Here is an 11747-nt window from a genome sequence, read left to right on the forward strand (position 1 = left end):
AACAGAGTTGAGTGATTAACATAAAAAAAACAAATTTCATGTTTTCATATTGTACTGGTTGATTTTGTGTCAGCTTGACCCAACTAGAGTCATCAGGGAAGAAGGAGCCTCAGTTGAGAAAATTCCTTCATGAGATCCAGCTGCATTATTATTTTATCATTAGTGATCAATGTGGGAGGGTCCAGACTTTGTGTATGGTGCTATCCCTGGGCAGGTGGCCCTAAGATCTATTAAAACAAAACAACAAAAGAAAAGAAAAACAAAAACAAAAACAGATCGAGCAAGCCATGTGAAGCAAGCCAATAAGCAGCACTCCTCTATGATTCTGCATCAGCTCCTGCCCCCAGCATCCTACCCTGGTTGAGTATCTGTCCTGACTTCCTTCAATAATGAACAGCAATATGCAAGTGTAAACCAAATAGGCCCTTTTCTCTACAACTTGTCTTTTTTCTGCTTTATATCTATTTTTATTATTTTAAAAACAATCTTATTTTACATACCAACATCAGTTCCCTCCCCCTCCCTTTCTCCCCACCTTCTCCCTACCCTACCCCTAATCCAAGCCTCAGAGAGGGTAAGGCCTCCCATGGAGAATCGTCAAAGTATGCCACATCATTTGGGGCAGGACCAAGGCTCTCCACCCTGTATATAGACTGAGCAAATTATCCCTCCACAGGGAATGGGTTCCAAAAAGGGAAATAGACAAGATTTCCTGAGTAAATGGACAAAGTGTATAGGGAGAGGAGGGAGGATGGCAGTAGTGTGGGGTGTGTAGAAAGGGAGGGTGGAGGAGTAGATAGTAGGACAGAGGAGAACAGAGAAAGAGATACCTTGATAGAAGGAGCTGCTGTGGGTTTAACAAGAACCTGGCACTAGGGAAATTCTGAGGAATCCACAAGAATGACTATTATGAGTATTACACAGAATGTCATTTCCCATCATAGGACCCTAACTAAGAATCTAAGTAAAGTGAAGAGGCTTCCTTAAATGTCCTTCCCCTATAATGAGATTGATGACTACCTTAAAAGACATCCTAGAGCCTTCATCCAGTAAGGGATGGAAACAGATACAGAGATCCACAGCAGAGCACTGGTCAGAACTCCTTAGTAAAGGTTGGAGTGATAATATGAGCAAAGGGTCAAGACCATGTTGGTGAAAGCCACAGAAACAACTGACCCAAGTGGGTGCTCACTGATTCCAGACTGACAGCTGGGGAACCTGCATAAGACCAAACTAGGCAACCTGCATGTAGATGACAGTTGGAGGGCTTGAACAATTTACATGGCCACTGGAAGTAGAACCAGCATTTATCCCTAGTACAACTTGCTTTTTTTTATGGTATTTTGTTACAGCAAGAGAAATCCTAACTAATACACATATAGAATGCATTAGCTCTCCATTCCCAGTTTTGGAGCTAGTTCATGCAGGAAAGAACCATCTATTGTAGAATAAGCATGAGTGGCAGGCAGGAGCAGCCCAGAAGCCCTTTGAATTTCAGGACATTGGAGGGGGCACTGGCACTGCGTTTCTCTATGAGTTTCCTATACGGGTCATCATATCAGCTCATGGACCCAGAATTTTCAGGCAAGGATGTCCTACTTGCATTTCATTTCTCTGCATCTTAATTTCTTTCCTTCTTATCTTATTGACCAAGCTGAATAATATAATTAAACAACACACTTTGGGGTATTACTGTCAGGATAGTCTAACTCATATATATTTTTTAGAGTTGTACATAATCATATTAAGCTAAATTATCTCAGGCTAACTCAATTGATCTTCAAGAGAATATTGAATTAAGTAATTGATGTCAGAAAAGTTTGTATTTTCTTATGCCTCATTCACTTATATGAATATGGCACAATTCACTTATGCTGAATGGTACCAAATGATTTTATATCTGAATGAGCATGTTCATGCCATGCATACAATACATACACCTTAACTATACCCACACTTTCTTTGCTCATTTTCTTAATTCTACATATTCATATACATTTTGTGTATAGTTTACCATGACACCTTTGAACAGCTGTAATGTTCTAAAGGTAGACTCATCCTTCAATATGACTTCTTATAGTTCAAGGCAAACATCCATTGTAATCAATCATTCATAAAAAGTTAATGCTGAAAAATACTAAATGGCAATCCAAAAATAATATTTCCATCCTTAACAACAATAATGGCAAATTATGTATGAATGCTAAGAGTATAAGATCTAAAGTGTATCTGGCATCTAATAGCTTTGTAAAATATTGATATCTGGAGACAGGCCTTCTTGAAATCAGACAACCCTTACTGGAAGACATGGACACTAAAACACTATTGTAGTTATTGTGAAAGCATTGGTGGGCTGACAGAAAGAGCTACATTTCTAAGTGGAGTCAACAATATCGAGGTATCTCTATTAAGTCTGACGCCAAGAGTCGTGATTGATAAATAATAACCTGGTCAAACACACATATTTGAGAAACTCTATAGCTCAACTTCTTTCAAAACCAAGTACAGTGGGAAAGGGAGAAGCAAATGAGTAAATAAATGCAATTTAAAAACAGAGCCTGAATCAGCAGAAACCCTATCCTGTAGCTCTAGGAGCCACTCATTGCATTGTCTCCCAGAGGCAGAATGTCAATATGTCTGGGTGGGTCTAATGTATGGACTTAGGACTTACTGGAAGGAAAATGGATTATGCTGTGCACAGTAGTTGCAGGTGATGGCATAAAAAAAAAAGGATGGGAAAATAAGCATGAATGTTTCATTTGAAGACTCATTTCCTTTGCAATCATTGCACCAAATCCCTTTATTTTGTAATCAAGGACCTTGAAGTTACACATTCCTCCTAAGGATGGGGAAGGTCACTTAAGCAAAGATTCTTCTTATCTAGAAAGTCACAGGTGTAGCTTCACAGAGCAGCTGAACACACATTATTGTAAATGTGTATCAACATTTAAGTTTTAAGAGGAACATGCATAAAATTACAAATAATTAAATGATTGTATTTGTTTTTGTTTTTAGAGACAGAATCTCTCTATACAATCCTAGATGTCCTGGATCTCTCTCTATGTAGACCTGGCTGGCTTTGAACTCACAGAGATCTAGTTACCTCTGCCTCCCAAGAGCTGGTATTAGAGGCATGTCCTACTATATCCAATTCAAATAATTGTTAAGATTACCTACAAGACAAAGTTAAATGATTCAAATAAAACTATTTTCAGAAGGGTAATTACATTTTGTGAAAATAATTCCCCACAGGCATTGTGTTTGTGTAATTTCCCCAAGTTAGAGTTCTGATTGTCTTGCTTCAAGGCTTCCTTGCCAAGAGTGACTGTTTAACTAATTGTGATCCTGCTCTATAATGAAGAGATTTGAATGAAGCATTAAAAGGTACAGAAATTATTTTTCTCAGGAGCAGAAACAAGTCAATACCCTGGAAATCTGCATGCCCTATATGATATGGGCTTCCTATGCTCAATGTTTGTCACTTGTGGTGAACACTTGAATCTCCTGATAGGCACCAGTGGATTGGAACCCAGGGAACCATGGGAAGAAAAATGCTAATACTTCTAAGAAAATTCAAGACTCATGCTGTGGACAACCACATCTTCTTTCTTGACCCAGTAGCCTCCTATCTTCATTTCAGATAGCCTAAAAATGTGGTAAGCTATCAAATGATTTTGGCTAACAGCACAGGCTGCTGGAAGTGTATGGCTTTGTAGAGATAGGAAGGATAGTGACATGAACTTATTCATCATTGGAAGTCAATGATCATGGCTAAAAATCAATGGACAGAGTCCAGTCAACAGAGCAAACAGTGGCTTCTCACATTATTGCTGCCAGTGAGTGAAAATCTGGAAGGATTGAAAGCTGAGTTTAAGGGGACTGACAAAATTCAATCTGCACATTAACATCAGGCTTCTTCTGTTATAGAAATTAATACTAATATATTTCCTGGATGGATGGAATTTTTCACTCTGTTCAGAAAAGGTGTGGCAGAGGGATTGTCCAGTACTAAAAATAGAAGAGGGAGACTTCTACCCATTAGAACAACCAGGCAAAGGGGAGCATTAAGTAGCTGGATTGTAAGTTAAGAATGCAGGGCATTAGATTTGTTAACAATAGCAAATTTAAAGATAACATATTAGGACTCAAACACAATTTATCTTGATAACCTCAGAGCCTATCATAGATTAGAATTAAAGGCCTGAGATATTTGCAGTGAGTATGGATGCTATGATGAAGACTTGACCTCCTTGGAGAGACTGACTTGGAAGAGACTGGGATGAGTTTCAAGGCTCTTAGCACCTTGAACTAGGTTTACAGTGCAGATACAGGTGAGTCTCCAGAGAATGGGAACTTGGAAATGCACTTTTAAGTTAATCATTTCAGATATAATGGCATCCCTGGAAACACATCTAGCCCAGTTGCTGGAAGTGTTGCTGGATGTAAATATAAATTAATGAATGTTATTAGGGAAATTGGATATGGGGTTGGATTATTTGAAAATGATGCCCTTGTATGAGTAACCAAAGTTAACAAACAGGGAACAAAAAGTATATGCTACATTAATATCAACAGAATCCAGACTGGTAAGAAAAGGAATCCCCAAAACTAGAATAGCAGGTGTATCAGAAAATTTACTTCAACATTGAGTGACCCCAATATCTAATTGTGGGAGCTACAATCCAAAGCCAGGGCACCCAAAAGAAGGAACATTGGACTTTCACCCTAATCCATTCTCCTTTGGTTGTTATCTTAAAGGAAGAGATGCTCAAGGATGTTTGACTCCACAGATAGATGGGGATTATGCTTCTGTGGGCCAAAGATACAAGATCCCAAGCCATGCTGTCAATGACATACCCACCCTAAGCAGAGAAGGGGTGCCAGAATTCATGTCAGTGGGTTTGATCCAGGTTCTTAAAAAGGAAAGAAGGGAATGTGTCCATGATCTTAAGCAGAGTTGGGTAAACCAGAACAAGGAAATTAGTTGTTTGTATCTAACTGGACAGGAAAAATCACCACACCCTGGTCTTGTTTGTCCCTGTCATGTGAATTCAAAGAGCCTTTTCTACAGCATTGAGGAAGTTCTACTACCAATGAGACCCAACACTCTTTGAGTTGTAAGTGCCTCTGTTTTTTTGTCAAGACAGCATATGAGAAAGAGGAAGCCTCCACCTAGACACAGTTTCTAGGATTCTATACTTTTCATCCCAGATATAACAAGGCACATCTCACTTAAAAAGCAGCCATTTATCTTGCTAATGGCACCAATGGGCTTTTGTTCCAACCAAATACCTGACCCAGGGAGATCTCATGGCTGATAGGGCAATTCTGTAGTGGCCAGGACAGACTTGAGGACTAACAATCGAGACAAGGTTCCATGACCCTAGTCAGGTGGGTAGGTGTACCTACCTCACATCATGAGAGACTCTCTTTGACCACACTTAAGCAGACTGCTAAGAGCACCTCTCTTGAAGAGGCCAGCCAGTGCGAGCAGAACCAATTGCTTCTCACACAAATTCCATCCACAGGAAATGTTACAGAGACAAGAATGGTTTCTAACAGCTCAAGGCTACACTCCCAGGAAGATCACTGAAGCCTCTCCAACCTCCTGCCTGAGAAAGATTGAAGCTACCAGGAGAATTTATTGTTTTCTCTAGCCAAACTGATGCCAGGCAAATAGGGCTCTCCCATTTCAAATGCAAGATTTCTAGATGTGTTGCTTTTAAATTTATAGCTTTACTTATATAAGTTCTGTCTGTTTATTGGAGATTAAGGTCTGCTTCCCAGAGCCCCTGTCTTCTCAAGACCCTAGAGAAATTCATTTGAAGAAGCATGCAAAGAAGTGACTGCTGCTCTGGATCAAGAGGGAATCTAGACAAGAATTTCAGAAGGTGTCATGTTGTAAGGTGTACGGCTTTTGGCTTTTTCCTCCCGCCGCTGGTCTGGTCTTGCCATCATGCCAGCCCCAGTTAACACACCGAGACTCTGTATTTGCTAAAATTCTGTTGGCCCGTTACTTGTTTCTTATCAGCTAGCTCTGTCTTAAGTGTTAACCCATTTCTGTTAATCTAATATTTCCACGTGGTCTTCTTACCGGGGAAAGGGGAGAGCATCTTGTCTCCCCAGTCTCTCCATCTTGACCCTCCTTCCTACTTCCTATTTCCTCCTTGTCTCCTAGTCCCTCCTATCTTGCTTTCCTATTGGCCAACAGTGCTTTATTCATTAACCAGTATGAGAAACATTTACAGAATGACATTTCCCATCATCATGTGGCACCCTTCCTAAATTCTACAACTTCCCCTTCCTTACCTGGTGCAAGTTTTGACATCTTTCCCCATATCCCCCTTTTCTCCTTGCAAAATGCTATGATCTCTGCATACACTGAAGCTGAGAGATTAGTTTACAGTGGACTTGGTAAAACTCTTTCTCTTTACACATGGCCTTGCTTATCCTTTATAAATAATATTTTTATCACGTCTCAGAAAATTTCATACCATGAATTTTGAATATTTTCACCCCCACCTTCTTTATCAACCTCTCAATCCTCCCAACCCTTCCCACCCAACTTTGAGTCCAGTTTATATTGCTCAGCTAGTCTTGGTGCTTACCCTGATGTGTGGTCAACCTATGAGAGGTCACATCATTATAAACACCCCACTCTCCTTCATCCAGCAGCTATCAAACAGTTATAGCTCCTTAGCTAGTGATGAGATTTCATGCCTACTTTCTCCCTGAATGCTGGGACTTTTCTGATGGGAACTTGTGTGAGTGGGTCTTGTAGATGTTATCACAAACTGTGTGAATTCCTACATGCAACCCTCCTCTTGCATTTAGAAATACTGTTTCCTTATGCCATTGTGCTGGCCTGGGTAGTACCTCCATTGCCTGCATTTGGGAAACTTCCCTGTGTTGCTGCTCTGCCAACCCACATGCATTGCTGAGTCCTATAAACAGAGAATTCTTCACCTTAGAACTGGGTAACTGCTGGCTCACTCAAATGGAAAACACACAGTTGTTGTGTTGCACCTCAGCCTACACATCATCAATCTTACACAAATGGAACTAAGAATGGCTCTGGTCACTGCTCAGCTTCAACCAATGTTCCCTTAACAGACTGTGTTATGTATTTACTGAAAGGCTTATTGCTAATGGAGTAGCCACATAGAGTGTTGTTCCACAGGCACTGCAGAGAGGATTGACATCCTTCTGTTATTTAGGTCAAGACATCCAGAGAAAAGCTTGCCAGTCAGTCTATACCACTCTTAACAATGGTAGGCTGAGACTTAATCTCTAGAATACTAACTAGACTTGTGCTACTCTTGGGAGCTGTGCAGCCTCGAGGCCATTAGTAAAGCTTGCCCTTTGTTGTATCCAGCATACAATAATGGGCTCTGTTTTTGATGAGCAGATCAAGCTGCATGTTAATCTGTTGCCTAAAGTTGGCCCACTTATGGTAGAGAAGAATACTTTGCCAGATATATCAGCCATAACCACACTTGGCATCCTTAAATCTCCTAGGGGCTGTCTCTTCCTCTATGAATATTCTCCTGCAATCTCACAAGGCAACTAGAAATTTCACATAAACTCCTCAGAGCCACAGATTTAGCTATCAGTGTTGACTATGTCTGAGAGTGGTGGACCTTTTATCACATGAGGTCAATAGGCTAAGGGATACAATATGTGGGGAATCATCCTCTGAAAGAGATGTAGTGTCCTTCTTGATGCTGGCCTTCTACCCTTTTGACTAGTAAACTTCAGGCATGAAGCTACTCTCAAATATTTCTGGGGACAGAAAGAATGGGAGCACCTACTGGGAAATTACTTTATGTTGTTGAAAAGGGTTCAGGACTTGTACCTACAGTATTCCCACAAAGGCTTTGTATCCTTGTCATTCTCCTCCTCTTCTTCTTATGCATAGTCTGTGCTGTTTTCATTGAAAAACAAAAATTATGATAGTGTAAGGTTTAATTTTATACTTGCAATGAAGGTGTTTTTCATCAAGGCTCTGACATAAGAGTGTAAATGATGACACTTCACTATTGTTGATTGTTCTTATCCAAAGACTTGAGAAAGTCTGTCAGTACCAAATCAAGCAGAGATTATAGAAGAAACCTGTTAAGTTTTGGAAGATGAGTGAATAGGAATTAAAAAGCACAGCTGACTGATAACCATTAGGCATATGGGCTTGTACTGTGAGGAGCAATAATTATTAGGTTTCTCAAATTATGAGATATGTTCAAAATCTGAGACTTGAATCTTATTCGATTTCTTTTCCATATTAATTTACTCTATGGAAACAGTTTATGCTACCAAAAATCAAATAGAAGTGTAATACTGTACAGTTTTCATTTAAAACTATTAAAATGAGTCTATTTTTAGAAGCAATGATTACTGAGGACTGGGGAAGTACTTAGAACCAAATATCATAATTTAAGTTAGTAAGTGAAGCTTGATGATGTCACCCAGAATGCTCACCTAAATGAAAGTCAAAAAAATAAATGAGTCATGTTGCCTCTGCTCCTCCTACAGCGGTGTGTGCTTTTATCCCTATCATCACAGGGCCTAATTATTATCAGGATGGATGGTGTTCAGAGGATATGATATATCCAGGCTTCAAGCGTAAGATCTGTACCTCAGACACTCACTGGGAGATAAACCGCCTCTAAAATGCATGCCATTAACTGCAGCCTCAGCAGACTTCAGGAAAATCCATTTTTAGACTCAGTTCTCTTGTTCTTTTATTTATGTCAGAAATCTTATCCATATCCCATTTCCTTTATCTCTTCCACAGAAGGTGAGTTATAACCTTGACCCAACCTCAGTGTAATTCCTCAATATTCAGATCTGTTTGAGTCCTTAATGTTAAGCTTTGCACTGTACTGCCTGGCACTGTATGTGAGGGCCATCCTTCCTGGTCCAGGAGACACCGGTGAATGCTTAGTGCAATGTACACCTTTATCTATCTGGCCTGATGCTGGCTGGTTCCTACTCAGTCTCTGAGTACAAAGCAATGTGAACATGACAGAAACTAACCACACTTTTGGGCATCCATCTCTGCCTTAAAGATCTAAATGCTTTCCTGTGTATTCCTGTGGTAGGAATAGGAAAGGGGTTTCAGTCTTGTACAAAGTCAATGATTCCATCAATGAAAAGAGCTGTAATCTACGCACGGGTGTGGAACTTCTTAATTTATCACACAGGGTATCAGGGTATCACAAGAACACTGAAAAGGACACATCTCCAAACTGAAAAGTCTAACCACAAAGACACCAAGGAGAACAACATGTCTCACTCAAAACTGTTCCGGTGTACAGTTTTAATCTTGACATCCTGAACAGTGTAGAGTCAAAAGTATCTGACTTTGAATGGTTTAGGAAGCTGTGAAGAGTGAATCAGAGCAGATGAAGGTTAATTCTAGGGCACAGGGCATATGGAGGTGTGGCATTTGTTGAATATCTGCCCCTGCTGTGTTAATTACACACAGTGGCCAATTACAAATGTCAATGTTCTCCCTTTTTGGGGGGCAGAAAATAAATAATTTCAATACTTTACTTAGATCACATACAAATCAGGTTTCTCTTGAGTAACAACATCCTTGACTATGAAGGACAAAAAAATAACCCTTTAATTACCATGTTTATGCCTCCGTTTTTAGTTACCCATAGAAAGTAAACACGTTTAAGAGCACCTTGGCAATTATACCCTGCCTTTCAGACTGTTTAATTACGAGTGAATCAATCAATATGGTTCTCCTCACTGCCTCATCCCAATGCATCAAGCCAGTTTCAAAAGTGATATATATCTTCCATAATTTCCATAATTTTAGGCTGTTTCACTTACACAGTTATCTCAACCCTTAAAAGTGATTAAGGCTGAAGTGCATCATGCCTTCATATTTCACTTGGGATTGACTATTTCACAAGCTTTTAGTGACTATGTATTTGTTACCCTCATCTCCAAAGCCATGCCTGTAGGCAGATGGCTGATGGATCACCACCTGTCCAGACAAGAGTCTCCTCAGACACACACCTCAGGGACTACTATTTCTAGCACAGCCAGGAGGGAGAACTTTCATTTCCCCATGAAGTTGCAATTTTAATCTCTAAAAGCATGTAGTTGTAACTGCTCTGCCTTGGGCGGCTGTTGGTGACCTTGAACCAGAGGGTGTCAGACTTCCCCTAGACTATAGGTAGCATCAAATCAGCTGCTAGCAAGTTTCCCACGTAGCTACTAACTCCTCCATTATATTCAATGTCCTGCCTGGACATCCATACATTTGTTCCCCCCAAATAAGAAAAGGTCGCAAATGATGCCTAGGACACTGAGTCATGTGCTATTTACTCTTTCAGGTCAGTCACTTGTACTGGAAATTGGGTCTTCCTTAGTGAGTCTCCATATTCTTGTATGTCTCTGAGTTAATCTTAGCCAGTATTGTCATTCTCCCACCATGATGTAACCATAACTATTTAATTATAACCTCAAAAATGCAAGGACAAATACTAAGCTAAGGGCATAAAGAAGATATGGCAAGTGATGGAGGCCCACACTTGTGATCCCAATACCAGGAGGCCAAAGAAAAGATATTCACTACAAGTCTGAAGACACCTCTGTCTACACAATGACCAAGAATGGCCAGGAATATCTAATGAGACCAGACTAAAAGAAATATTCAGCTCTAAAAATAATTAAAATTAAATCATGAAATTTACAGTAAAATGGATGGGCCTAGGAGTTATAATAAGACAGGTAGCTCAGACTCAGAAAGACAGTTGTAGCATGTTCTCATACACAGGAAGATACCACATGTTCTCAAATGTGGATCCTAGGTTTTAAATTGTATATATTCATTTACTTGTAGCTATGTGGTTGGCCATGGTTCATGACACTAGAAAGGAACAATAACAGGGGAAATTTTTTTTCTAAGATGGGTAGAGGATGACTGAATATATAAGACACAGAAGCAGAAAGGGCACTACTAATCAGAATAGAAGAATACAAGTAAGACAGGACCAACAGAAAGGGAAAAGGAGGCCTCCATCAACAAAATATTGCAAAAATGCCACATGGACACCTAATATAGTATACTAACAAGTAGTATGAAACTATAAATTAATAAGTAATTTTATATTAGGTCAATTAATACATTTACATATTGAAAATGTGTACCCAAGGCATGATTTTATACTGATTCTTTGAGACGGTGGGTATTTTACAGGTAAGTTTGTAATTTATTATCAGTGATCACAATGATTACAGAACTCTTTATTCTTTATTAATTGAAGGAAACTTGACCAATTGGAAATTTTTTTGCTATCATATTTTGCCCAGCTTCTAACCTATTAATTTGAAGAATAAAATGTAGAGGACAGTTATCCTGTCTCTATAGCCTCACTTTGTCAGTGTTAATAAAAAGACTGGAAGAGGTTGAATGGGTTGTCCTGGGTCCCATGCCTATACCAGCAAGTATGGTAAACTGAGGTCTGACCCCAAGCAATAATAACCCCATCACTGGGATGCTGACATTTCCTAATTTCTATTTTGACAAATGGAAATTGATCAAGTTTTAAGAAAGTTCCAAGGACATAGTTGAAGAAAATAAGAGACAATCTGTGAAAATTGGATGACATGGCTTGAACCAGCAGGTCATTCTTTGGTTACAGGGTCCTGAGACAGAGGGTCAGGAGATGAGAAGATGAAGAAGAAGACAGGAAAGTTTGGGATCAGAGGTCTTGAATAAAGTGATGGTT

The sequence above is a fragment of the Phodopus roborovskii genome, unplaced genomic scaffold (genome assembly GCF_943737965.1).
Source record: "Phodopus roborovskii unplaced genomic scaffold, PHOROB, whole genome shotgun sequence".
In the NCBI taxonomy this organism is placed as follows: Eukaryota; Metazoa; Chordata; class Mammalia; order Rodentia; family Cricetidae; genus Phodopus; species Phodopus roborovskii.